At 46.6% G+C, this 13,369-nt stretch overlaps 1 protein-coding gene across 9 annotated transcripts in view; it reads left to right on the top strand.

Moving 5' to 3' along the window:
* Positions 1-13,369, top strand: part of LOC144792353 (uncharacterized) — a 250,193-nt gene that overhangs the window by 95,133 nt on the left and 141,691 nt on the right. For 7 of the 9 annotated variants that reach the window (XR_013602542.1, XM_078667325.1, XM_078667321.1 and 4 more), the window contains one exon: positions 148-265. The exons of the other annotated variants lie outside the window; for them this stretch is intronic. The gene's annotated coding sequence lies outside the window, so the exon portion shown is untranslated. The remainder of the gene's footprint in view (positions 1-147; positions 266-13,369) is intronic. 9 annotated transcript variants of the gene reach the window in all.

Here is a 13,369-nt window from a genome sequence, read left to right as displayed (position 1 = left end):
AAGTTGTCACTCATGACCTGGGACAACATCCGAATCAGCACATCCAGTTCCATTTTTTAAGTATTTGACACAACATTGAATTTATAACCTTTGTTTTTTATGGTCATGAGTCACCAGAATACTAAAAACTTGTCTTTTATTTTCAAGGTCAATTAAGTAATGGTCACCAGTTTGGAAGCTCTGTTCATTCTTCAGTATTTGTTATTGATCTCCACATGTGGCTGGTTTGGGTCTGCCCCTGCATCATTCCCGATAACTCACACAGGTAAGGACCTTGTAGCGGCAACATGATAACCCCATACTTGTCTGTAAGAAGTGCGCTTCGAGGCAGGTATCCTATCATTTTTGTGAAACAAGGAAGGGCAAATATCTGCTATGTACATTTGTTAAAATAAAACAGTCAAATCACAGTATACTGTTCCGGAGGTTCTGTCCCAGCGACATTATCTTTAACTGAGGGCAGACACCCTAGGAAGCATGTGCTTTTAAGACAAGTTGCGTTCACTTACCTGAAGGTGACATGCTTCATCATTGGGTTATACTCCTCACCAGGCCGTCGCTAAAATGCCTGGCGGGCACCACAAGAGGGCACTTTGTCAGAGATCTTTTATTAAGTACGCCGGATGAGCATAGTAGGACAGAGGATGTTGTGTCATAAGATGTGAGATTGGTGAAGTCGGAATATAAGATCAACTATCGACCAGTTGCCACAATATATTTAATGTGATCTTCCTGGTCCATGTTGAGATTAAAAACAGTGGCAGAGAAATTGAGGAACTAATGGCCCCTATCACTGTGTGAAAGTGTCGATCACCTATGGACCTGCTGGTAAGCTGGGGTCTATACTTCAGGCCAACTTTGTTCATGCCTTGTGTAGTCATGGAGCAATCTGTTGGCATTTCATCACGACCAAATATGGGAAAACAAGTAAATGTGACCTAATATTCTCCACAGCATGAGGAGCTCTGTAGCTCAAAGCCCTGCACCGTGCATAGGTGATAAGGTGCCTATTACCATCTTACTACCACAGGTGAGCGCTGTCTAACAGCGTGCACTAGATACGGTAACCCTCCTAAAATTCAGCACATATTGACTTATCCAATAGCGAAGACGCCACATCAGACGGCACCTGGTTTGAAAAGCACGTGTTTCCTAAGGTGCCTGCGTTCAGTTAGAGATAATGTCTGTGGGACTGAACCTCCAGAACAGCATACTGTGAGTTGATTTGTATGAAGAATGTGTATTCTGGACTGTCATTTTCCTCAGCATCTCTTGTGCTATGTAAAATAAAACACAACACACCGGGAGGCCAACAAATCTATCATAAATTTCATGCAAAAATAGCAAAAGGCCAAGCAAACTAACAAGTGACAATTTTCTTTGCAATGGACGAGAGCATCCACTCTAAAGCAAGTTGGAGTATATAATGCTAATGCTCCCCATGTATTTTTATACACTTTTCTCCTAATACAAGTCAATGAAACATGAACAAGTGATAGAAACAGTTACTGAAATGACAATAATGAGTAGGAGGCAGGATCTTCTCTCGAGAGGAATGTGAGGAGTCCGTGAGGTGCAGATAAAAGATACAGACAAGCCGCAGAAGTCACTGTTTCTGGAAATAACACTTCTGTTTGTCACTGTTCAATTTACTACAAGATGCAGGAAAGTGTGCAGATTGACATCACTAAATAAAATGGCCTGGGCCCTAATAGAATCATGTAACTTTGCAGGCATATTAAGGCGAACAGTCACATCAAATTAATATAAGAATATTGTAATTTGGTAATGTAATATATCAATGCATGTTGTGGCATTCGTGTGTATCCAAATCGGTGTTAAAGAAACCAGTATATCCAGTTATACTTTCTCAATTCCTTCTTCCTAGAGGCCACCACTGCTGCTATCCAGCTGTATTCAGCAGTGCCTCCTGTGACCTGGAATCCTGCATTTAATCAATACCAAAGGTTGTCAATGCTTCTAGCCAACTCCGGTCACTGGTGCCACTCGCACCCCCACCACCCTTGGGCCTGTTATTCTTTTAGCCAGCGCCAGTCAGTAGTGGCCCCTTGGACCTGTATGGAAGCCTACTAGCCAGCTCCTGTTAGTACTGGCCCCTGGGACCTGTTATCATTCTAGCCAACTTGAGTCATTAGTAGCACCTTGGGACTAGTGATCATACTAACCAGCTTCAGTCAGTATTGGCCCCCTGAGACCTATTATCCTGCTAAGTAACTCCAGTCAGTAGTGACCCCTGTACCTTAAATCCTGCAAATATTCAAAACCAGAGGTTGACTCTACTGCCAACCAGTTCCAGTCAATATTGACATGTATTGTTACCCTGCTTGTAATGAATACCAGAGGCCAGCATTGTTGCTAGCCAGCTCCAGTCACCAGTGCCCGTCACATATTATCCTCAATAGGATCAATGCCCAAGGCCTGTGCAGCTGCTAACCTGCTCTAGTCAGTAGTGACCTCTCAGACCTGTTATTCTGCATATAATCAGCAAGGCTTCGGCCCTAATAACATTCACCTCACATCCTTATGGTATATTAGCAATGTAATTAATTTACATCATACGGTAGGTACCGCACTATTTCACACGATCCAAAAACAAAGATCAAAATCAAACCATCCAGCACTACACCTTGTCAAAAATGACCAAATCACACCAAGCACTATAGCCTACCACATCACATGGCACACTCAGCCACAACATGACAAGATACCACGGCAGCGATTTGGGGCCATTAATCCTCTGTTCGAGGCATGTATGCTGTAGGTGCACTTGCTTTGCATACTCCTGCATCTTGTGTTGGGTCTGATGTTTGCAAGTTGTTTTTCTTTGAAGAAGTAATTTCCAGTCATGAAGTAAGGGGACTCCACCTTTCGGTGATAATGCGTATGGGCATCGACTCCATTGGTAGATTGTTTTTTTACCCCAAACAGGTTTGGATGTGTATTGCTGCGCTCTGAAACCGCTCTTCGGGTTCCCCTCAGTGCGCAGCCCACTCTACCCTCAACGGTAATGTTTCAGTACCCGTTTACCTGTTCTCCGCATTTCAAATAGATCGACAAACTCCCCATTTTCAATACGAAACCTCGAGGGCAACCGTCGGGCCTTGCTGCATAGGGCCAGCCATCTGCAAATGGAACGGACACCATTCCATTTCTGTCCTGGATGCCACGCCAAATACTCTCGCACCGACCTACATCAACTTTGTAACTTGTGCCTCTCTCCGGCGCACAAGGAGGAAGACTGCAACGCTTGTCCAAGAGGACTCTACCCGATCATCATGCTCGACAACGAGAGAGGCTGCGTCAAAGCATTCAACACACTTTGGATATCTTCGGGGAAGAATCTGACCAAGACAAGATAGAAGCGTCTGCCGTAGAAGACGAGGCCCATCTCTATGCCAGAGCGCAATTGTTTGGGCATGCTGGGGCAGCCATGTGATTGCAATTCTACGTCATGCCAGTACCATAGGCAACTGACCAAATGTATAGGTTATCTTGTGCTCTTCTGGCATCTAAAGAGGCCTAATAAACAGCATTTGGGTGTCAGCTCAATACTTAGTTGTGTGGCATGCACCATTTCTTCGACAGCTAGTTGCCAGAAGGAGTATATTTCATCGCAGGACCATGGTTAATGTAAGTAATCGGCCCCCACAGTGTTGCAGCGCAAGCATATATATGGGCAAGACCCGACCATTCGATGAAGGTGTTGTGGCGTTAAGTAGGTTCTTTGCAGAAAATTATAATGTATTAGTCGAAAATGGGCATTACTAGAAACCATGCGTATTAGTTCACCGGCCCGCTGCCAGTCTTGAACTTCCATTGGAATGTCAAAGTCTAAATTCCAGGCCTCTTGGGTCCGTATGTGGTGCTTACTGTATCTGATCGCATTGTTCTGTAAAGATGCATAATTAGGTGTCTACACGCTCCATAGGTTAGCAGTACCTCAAGGGTTTGAGTATGCGGCTGAGCTGTCGGATAGCATGGCCAGGTGTGCTTAGTTGTGTCTGCCAAGCCCGCATATTATTTTTGTTTTTAAAAACAAAGAGCTTTTCTTGCTGGATCCAAAGCAGACTACTATCTTTATTCACCCAAAGCCTCCTACAAAGAGGAAACCAGGGGCCCGATGTAGGTAGCCCAATACCGGTCGGAATTGGCCGAAAATACAGATTTTCGGCCGTTTCCGACCGGTATTGGGCTACTGAGATGTAGGGGCAGGAAATACACACATATTCGGTAATTTTACCGAATCGGTAAAATTACCGAATATGTGTGTTTGAAATGTAGTTAGCATGTTTAACATTGCTACAGGGCTTCAATATTCGGTATTTTACCACCCAATACAATTGGGTGGTAAAATACCGAATTCAGGTGTACATGCACATCTGTGCATGTACACCTGTGCCATGTGACACACATACATGCCCTTAGGGCATGTATGTGTGCCACATGGCACACAAGCCTTAAACAGGGGTGCCAGAGGGTGTCAAAGTGACACCCCCTGCACCCTTGTAAAATTCGGTATTTACCGATTCAGTAAATAACGATTCGGTATTTGATATTGAATCCTATGGGCTTCAAGGCCCATAGGATTCAATAACAAATACTGAATCGGTATTTACCGAATCGGTAAATACCAAATTTTACCGATTCGGTAAAAATGACCGATTTTTTTACATACATCAGAATTACCGATTCTAAAATACCGAATCGGTAAAATTCGGTATTTTAGAATCGGTAATTCTGATTTACCTTCATCGGGCCCAGATCATTTACCACAAATTCCAGTTCCTCCAAAGAAGATTCGTATAGCGACTAACGCTTCACCGCAGCCATCTGTTAACCCTAATTTAATTATTTTGCCACCATACTCTCCAGAATCAGACGATAGTGACAATTAACAAGGGCCACGGGCAATTAGATGAAAGCATAATGCCATTAGATCCTGATGATTCACCACACAAACCAGACCCATGGCATGATTACAGTACTGATCCCGATCTAACAAATGATCCGGACTTCTACCCCTCAAAACCATCCCCACCGGATGACAATGTGGGGTTTGCCCAACTAATCAACAGAGCTGCTACATATCACATGGTCAAGCTTCATTTAGACCCTGTTTATTTTTTATTGGAGACTTTTGCCCAACCACAAAAATCTACTCATGTCGTTCGTACCCATGCTACAAGGCCTTCTTAGACATGCTCCTGAGGTGTTCAAAGACCCAGTTAGAGCTAGGGGTCTTAACCCCAGAGTAGATAAAAAATGCTAGGCAGCTCCCAGTGTGCCTATGTACATTAAGGGCCCACTTCCCTTAGATTCACTAGTAGTTGCCAATGCACGCAAAAGGGCAAACTCCCATGGGCAAGGTGACACACCACCTCCTGACATAGAATCCAAGATATTAGACGCGTCAGGTAAACGTATGGCTTGTCAAGGTGCTAATTCTTGGAAAATAGCAAACACATAAGCCCTTCTAGCAAGATACAATAGTGCTCACTATGATGAGCTGGAAAAGCTCATTCAACATCTGCCCCAAGAATATAAGGACAAACCCAATGACCTTATACAAGAAGGCAAACTTATAACAAATACCTCAATCAAATGTGCGCTTGACGCAGCTGACACGCCTTACGTGCAATAAATACTAGTGTTCTGCTACATAGACAGGCCTGGCTCAGGGTATCTGGATCAAGAGGTGCAAAATACGATCCTAAATCAACCGTTTGATCAACAGCCTCTCTTTGGACCTGCAGTTGACGCATCACTAGAAAAAAAGAAAAAAAGACACAAACAGCAAAGTCTATGGGAGCCTTACAGTCACCATCTGCCAGAGGCTTCTTTTGTCGCTCCTTTTATAGAGCCGGTTCCAAAACTAATACATAAGAACACCCACATCATCCTATAAAAGTCCCAACCAGGGCTCCTTTTCTAGGAAATACAATAGAGGAGGTTACAGAGGTAACAACAATAAGGGTAGAGGCAGAGGTAATAACACCCGCATCTCCCCTAACAATAAAGAGTGACTTCCCTGCACTTCCCCCTGATCAGCCCACTCCTGTCGGGGGACGCATCTCACAGTTCCTACCTGTCTGGAATTCCATCACAACAGACAGGTGGGTAAGACAAATTATCCAGTATGGTTATTGCCTGGAACGCACTTCTACTCCCCCCCCAACATTCCTCCAAGACCGTATCCAATGTCATTAGAACACCTAACGCTCCTCAAACAGGAAGTCTTAGCAATGTTGCAAAAAGATGCAATAGAGCCAGTTTCGATAATTCATCAGGGGACAGGAGTCTACTCCGTTTTTTCCTAATCCCAAAAAAGGACGGCTCTCTAAGACCAATACTGGACCTCAGACCGCTCAACGTTTACATTCAATCAGACCACTTCCACATGGTCACTTTACAACAAGTGCTTCCACTACTACAGCAAGGCAACTTTCTCTCCACTATAGATCTAAAAGATGCCTACTTCCACATTCCAATACATCTCGCTGAAAGGAAGTATCTCAGATTTGTGGTAGATGGTCAACACTACCAGTTCAAGGTGCTCCCATTTGGAGTCACCACAGCACCCAGGGGTTTCACCAAATGCCTCGTGGTAGTTGCAGCCCATCTCAGAAGGCAACAAATTCATGTCTTCCCCTACCTAGATGATTGGCTCATAAAAGCAAACTCCCACAGCAGCTGTGTTCAACACACACTCCGGACAATACAGTTGCTTCACAGTCTGGGATCCACAGTAAATCTAGACAAATCCCATCTCCAACCGTTAACAATGCAACAATATCTAGGGGCAACAGTGAATACTTTCACAGCCCTAGCATATCCCAATCCCATCAGGATAAATGCTATATAAAACCTAGTTCAAAGATTTCAGCCACAGCACTCGCTATCAGCAAGAGTGTTCATGCAGCAAATAGGTATGATGGCATCTTGCATTTTTCTCTTCCCTCATGCAAGATTGCAAATGCGCCCTTTACAAGAATGTCTAGCACGTCAGTGGAACTAAGCTCAAGGTCAACTAACAGATCTGGTGTTTGTGGACAACCACACCCATCGTTCTCTGCAGTGGTGGATCACAAAAAATCTTTCCAAAGGACGGTCGGTCCTCGAGCTAGTTCCACAGATAGTGCTAACAACAGATGCATCGCTCACCGGCTGGGGACCACATCTCCAAAACCATACCATTCAAGGTTTATGGACCTCTCAACAAAAGCAAATCCACATCAACTACCTGGAATTGTTGGCAATCTCTCTAGCGCTGGAGTCATTTCAACCGCAACTCCTAGGCAAAGCTGTCCTAAGTCGTACAGACAACATGACAGCAATGTATTACATACAAAAACAGGGGGGGGACACACCCTCTCCAATTACCCTGTCTAGCACAGGGCATCTGGAGGTGGGCCATTCCACGGAAAATATACCTCCTAGCAGAACATCTATCAGGAGTACACAATCAAATAGTGGATCTGCTCAGTCGCCAAACACAATAGATCCACAAATGGTAACTTCATCCTCAAATTCTTCTTTCTTTCTTTCACATGTGGGGACAGCCAGACATAGATCTGTTCGCCACACACCAAAAAGCAACATGCCCAAGCTTCGCATCCAGACTAATGGGTCCTCCATTTGAACCTTTACACAAATGTGAACTACAGTACCTTACTTGGAAAGTAGCTTTTTTAGTCGCCATCACTTCTCTCAGAAGAGTGAGCGAACTCCAGGCATTAACCATACAAGAATTTTTTTTTAAATCTTATCATAACAAAATAGTTCTTAGAACAAACTCAAATTTTTTACCCAAAGTAGTATCTGCCTTTCATCTAAACCAGTCTGTTGAACTACCAGTATTCTTCCCCCAACCAGACTCAGTGGCAGAGAGAACTCTACACACCCTTGATGTTAAAAGAGCATTACTTTACTACATCGAAAGAACACAACCCTTTAGGAAAACCAAACAGCTTTTCGTAGCTTTCTCCCCACCTGATAAAGGCAATCCTGTAGCCAAGACAGGAATTGCAAGGTGGATTGAAAAATGCATACAAATATGCTACCTTAAAGCCAAACGCACGTTAACCATTCCCCCTAGAGCTCATTCTACATGCATCTATGGCATTCTTACGGAACATTCCCCTAGATGACATATGCATAGCAGCAACTTGGGCCACGCCACTTACCTTCACAAAACACTATTGTGTAGATGTGCTTGCAAAACAACAAGCTAGTGTGGACCAGGATGTATTAAAAACACTTTTTCAAACTACTGCAACCGATACAGGTAGCCACCGGTAAGCAGGATACTGCTATATAGTCTATGCATAGTGTGCAATCTGCAGCTCATATGCCTCGAACGGAAAATGCTACTTACCTGTATACATCTGTTCTTGGCATGTAGAGCTGCAGAGTTATACATGCCCACCCTCCTCCCCGGATACCTTTATCTGATCAGTATTAGCTGAATTAGATACATCACGCATGGACACCTTTCTATTTCTCACTTCTCCATCTAACTCTACTGGCAAAACAATCTTACGATGGAGCCGAAGCCCATGTTCAGTGTCGATCGAAGGAGGAGTCACCAACCTCATGACTACAAGACTTCTTCGAAGACAAAAACAACATGCAAACATCCGAGTCCAACACCAGATGGCGATGGTGATCTATGCATAGTGTACAAGCCTGCAGCTCTACATGCCAAGAACAGATGCATACTGGTGAGTAGCATTTTCCTTTAACTGCAAATTGCACTTTATGGCTTTTGTATGATTTTTCATATTTATTTGTATTACTTGCTTGCTTTTCTTATGTCTTGTTTTTTCATTTCATGGCCATATCTGGTTTAATAAGGATTGTTTTATAGACAAGATACCAGTATGCATGGTACAATATATCTGAACATCCCAAACTATTCCATCTTTCACATACAACAGTTCATTTACTGCTCCAGACAGCATTCCACACCATGCTGTGTCATACTACACACAAGAACATATGTTGTGGTGCATCTGGTGCACTATGGTGTGATAAGGCAACAAATTATATTACACTGTAGCGCAACAAATAACACCATGCCCCAACGCACCATTCCACGTATGACCTCTCTGCCTAAAGTACCATCTCACAATGTTCCACACGCTACCACAACATAGAACTTTAGTTTAAGACTCACCACCCTTCGTAGCATCACACCATATGGTACCTGTTGGACCCGGCCCTTTAGGCAGGTTCACCCCTAGACTTTTTGATTTTTCCTAGCCTGTTTCTGGAACCTGGTGTTGGTGATTTTAGGCCTCTGTGCACTTTTTCACTGTGGTACAGTGTAAAGTGCTTGAGCTTTCTGTGTATGGGTGGTGAGTGACCTGCCCTCCCATAGGAATGAATGGGGAATATGTATGCCAATGGTAGTTCCTGATGTGTGGGGAGTGCAGGGTCGAGTTTGATATGTACGAACTCGTGAGATTAAATGCTGCGAGATGATATATGCGGCACGACTGTGTCTAGTCTAGAAGTACCACTTTTAAAAGTTAGCATATTTGTGTAAGTTGTTGCTGGCGCGTGATTGGCTGGTGAGCCTGGGTCAGGAGTGCCTGGGCCTGCTTGTGGATTGACTGTCTGGTTTGAGGATGACAGGGGCTGGAGAGCCCAGGAGGTTGTTTGAGTCAGCCCGTGGATGAAAGGCAGCATCTGCTGCCAAGGAGGTGGGAGGAGATCACCTCTGATAGTGCAGGGCTGTGCGTGCCTGACCACCCTGCTGGCTCCCCCTCCTGCGGGCCAACTGTCACCTCTGACCCTGATACTGACAGGCAGAAGGAAACCAGAAACATTCCAGTGCTCAGGGACCCCTTGCACAAAGACTTCAAAAGACTTCAAAGACGTTTTTCTGTATAAGAAGGGGCTTTGTCTCCTTCCATTTTGTTCTTGTTCTTGTTTCTGACTTGAATCTACCAGGGGCGGGCGCTGCCCAGCCCCTGGATGCCTGGAGGACTTCTGGGGGACCCCTATGCCTTGCCTGGGCTGATGGGGGGACTTTGCTTTGCCCTGGAAACCTGATGGACCTTCCTGGACTCCTGGGGGACCCTCTGCCTTGCCTGGGCTGATGGGGGGGACTTTGCTTTGCCCCCTGGGACTCTCTGGGACCTTTGTGCAGCCTGTTGGAGCTGCATTTCTGGAAGGACCTTTGTACTTTGTATTCTAGCGCTTTATTGCCCCATAGCGCTTTAGAGCGCTTTATTTTGATTATAGCGCTGAGGAGCGCTTTGCCCGCCCTGGCGAGTGCCCACCTTGCTTATTTTTAATTTTATTTAACTTCGGCTGCCCACGCCGTGATTGCCGCTGCCCGGGGGCCTAAAGGTGCCCAGGAGCCGCCGTTCGCCTGTGCACGGCCGTGGACGAAGCCACGAAGGGGCCGCGACCTGATTGGCCGTCCCTCGGCAGGAGCCGCGCTCTGATTGGCCGTGGCAAGAGGCCTGTCCCCGAGAGCCGCGCTCCGATTGGCCGAAGAAGCTACGCGTCAGAGGAGGCTCGTCCCGAAGGCCGCGCTGGGATTGGCCCAGCGCTCGTGGACGCCTGGGGGAGAGACCGGAGTGGCGGCGAGGAAGAAAGATGGCCGGTGAACAGGGCTCCCGTGTGTCGAGGGAGCCCTGCAACGAGAGGAGAGAGAGCGAAGGGGGCGCGGGGCACATTGTCGGTGCCCGCCCCCGCCGCCGGTGAAGTTGCCGAAGGGGAGAGAGAGCAGCTGAGAGTGCAGGCGGGGCTCCGTGGTGGAAGAGGAGCCCCGCGCTGCCCAGAAGAAGAGACCGCCCCGCGTCGGTGTCCCGGTGAGTCTGGGCTGACGGCCGGGCAGAGTGGGGCAGAGGAGAAGGGAGGGGCGCCGGGACACATTGTCGGTCCCCCCCCCCCCCCCCCCCAGTGGCGTGAGCTTGCGCCCATTGCCAGTGCGAAGCCACGAGGGCTTCAAGAGCGGCCCCGGTAGGCAGTGGGTCGCCCCAACGTACGTAGAGCCCTGAGAGGCTCCAATGCCGCATCGATATTTACGAGCCTGCAAGGCTCCAGGCGGCATACTCGTGTTTTCGAGCCCTGATGGCTCCAACTTGGGGGCAGAATTGTGAGAGCCTGCGTGGCTCAGAAGGGCCATATTTTGTTTAAGAGCCTGTTTGGCTCCAGCGTTTGGCCATAGTTAGAGGGGGCGTCGGGGCACATTGCCGGTGCCCGCCCTCTCCTACCTGCGAGGAAGGTGTTTTTAGAGCCTGTGTGGCTCCAACATTGGCGCAGTCTGCGCCGAAGGGTCAGTGAGGACCCTGCCGCATTTTCTTTGATGGTTCCCCAGCTGCCCAGCAATTAGTGGGCAGCTGCTACGTTTAGGCTTTTTCTTAGACTGGCGCTGCATGGCAGCGCACCCTGACATTGAGACTCAGGGCGTCTGAGCCCCAACAAGGCCAGTTGGCCTAGGGACTGCCACAGGTAGTGGCTTATGTGATAGTATTTGCCTAATGTGAGTTTTGCGCAATGTGATGTGGTGCTAGGAAATGTAATGCATTTAATATGATTACGCACCTTGATCTTACACCTCTGAATGTTTTTAGACATGTGATTTTTGCGCTATTGTATTGCTCTGGCACCTCTGAATGTTTTTATGCATTATGTGTCTTCCTTTTTCCTGCGCTGCACCTCTGAATGTTTTAGGCATCATGTGACTTCTTGCGCTGGACCCCTGAATGTATTTTATTTCATCATGTGCTTTATTCTGAACACCTCTGAATGTTTAGGCATCATGTGTTTCTCTTTATTACTCCTCTGAATGTATATTTATGCATCATGGGTAATGTGTTCTTTCCTAGACCCCTAAATGCTGTGTGATACTTAGGTGGTTGTTCTTTTTAGTACAGGTGGTCCTAGTAAGGTCCTGGTTCCCTGCGTGACATTCCCCTAAGGTGTTTAGGGTTGCGCAGGTGGTACTTTCCTGTTACCAGTAGATACTGGTTGTGATTTCTAACTGTTACATTGTGCTACAGTGATTTTATATACTTATTCTAATTTCTAAAAAGTGCTATATCTGATTATGACAGTGGCCCATGTGGCCCTGTCCTGTACATAATCCCATGTGAATATTGCCCGTGCCAGTTGGCACAGTGTATATGTGTGATTCTATCTGATATGTTTTTACAATACAAAAGTTATTTTATAATAACCTTGTGTGGAGTCTCTTTTGTGGTGTGCCTAGTATGTTGTTGCTGTTGTGTGCTGGCGCAAATGCTTTACACATTGCCTCCGAGTTTAGCCTTACTGCTTGTGCCAAGCTACCAAGGGGGTGAGCAAAGGTTATCTTGGCGTGTGACTTCCTTGCCTTACTAGAATGGTGGTTTCTGCCTGGCTTTGGCGTCAGCCTTAGCCTACCAGAAATAGCCAGTTCTAACAGTACCACACAAAGCTTAACGACAAAACAAAGTGTTGCACTATGCCACCCCAAGCAGACACAAATATAGGACTCAGTAAATGAGGAACGAAATCAAGACTATAGGTAATACACAGCGACTGAATGATGTGCCTGACCATCTGCCCATGTATACAATGACCCTTCCTGGACAATTGCCCCTGCCATATTCGCTCCAAGCTTATGTTGCTATCCGTGTTGCAGATCGGCCGTGCCGTTTCACCTCCTAAATGACAATGCATGTTTTATTATTTATTTGAAATGAGTGGAATGTAATATCGATCAGAAGCATCGAACAAAAGGGTAAATGTGGTACCTAACCTGATAGGCAGATATAGTCAGTAACATAAACCAAAGTGAGTGGGTGTGGGGCAGGCTCAGATCTCAGTGAGTGGATGTGGGGCAGGCTCAGATCTCAGTGAGTGAGTGGGTGTGGGGCATGCTCAGATCTCAGTGAGTGAGTGGGTTTGGGGCATGCTCAGATCTCAGTGAGTGAGTGGATGTGGGGCATGCTCAGATCTCAGTGAGTGGGTGTGGGGCATGCTCAGATCTCAGTGAGTGGGTTTGGGGCATGCTCAGATCTCAGTGAGTGAGTGGATGTGGGGCAGGCTCAGATCTCAGTGAGTGAGTGGGTGTGGGGCATGCTCAGATCTCAGTGAGTGAGTGGGTGTGGGGCAGGCTCAGATCTCAGTGAGTGAGTGGGTGTGGGGCATGCTCAGATCTCAGTGAGTGAGTGGGTGTGGGGCATGCTCAGATCTCAGTGAGTGAGTGGGTGTGGGGCATGCTCAGATCTCAGTGAGTGAGTGGGTGTGGGGCAGGCTCAGATCTCAGTGAGTGAGTGGGTGTGGGGCAGGCTCAGATCTCGGGAGGCCGTGAGGTCAAACGATGAAGTCCTAGAAGGTGGAATCGGAA

The sequence above is a fragment of the Lissotriton helveticus genome, chromosome 11, assembly GCF_964261635.1.
Source record: "Lissotriton helveticus chromosome 11, aLisHel1.1, whole genome shotgun sequence".
Lineage (NCBI taxonomy): Eukaryota > Metazoa > Chordata > Amphibia > Caudata > Salamandridae > Lissotriton > Lissotriton helveticus.
The sequence above is the reverse complement of the archived record's forward strand: the minus strand, read 5'-3'. Positions and strand labels throughout refer to the sequence as shown.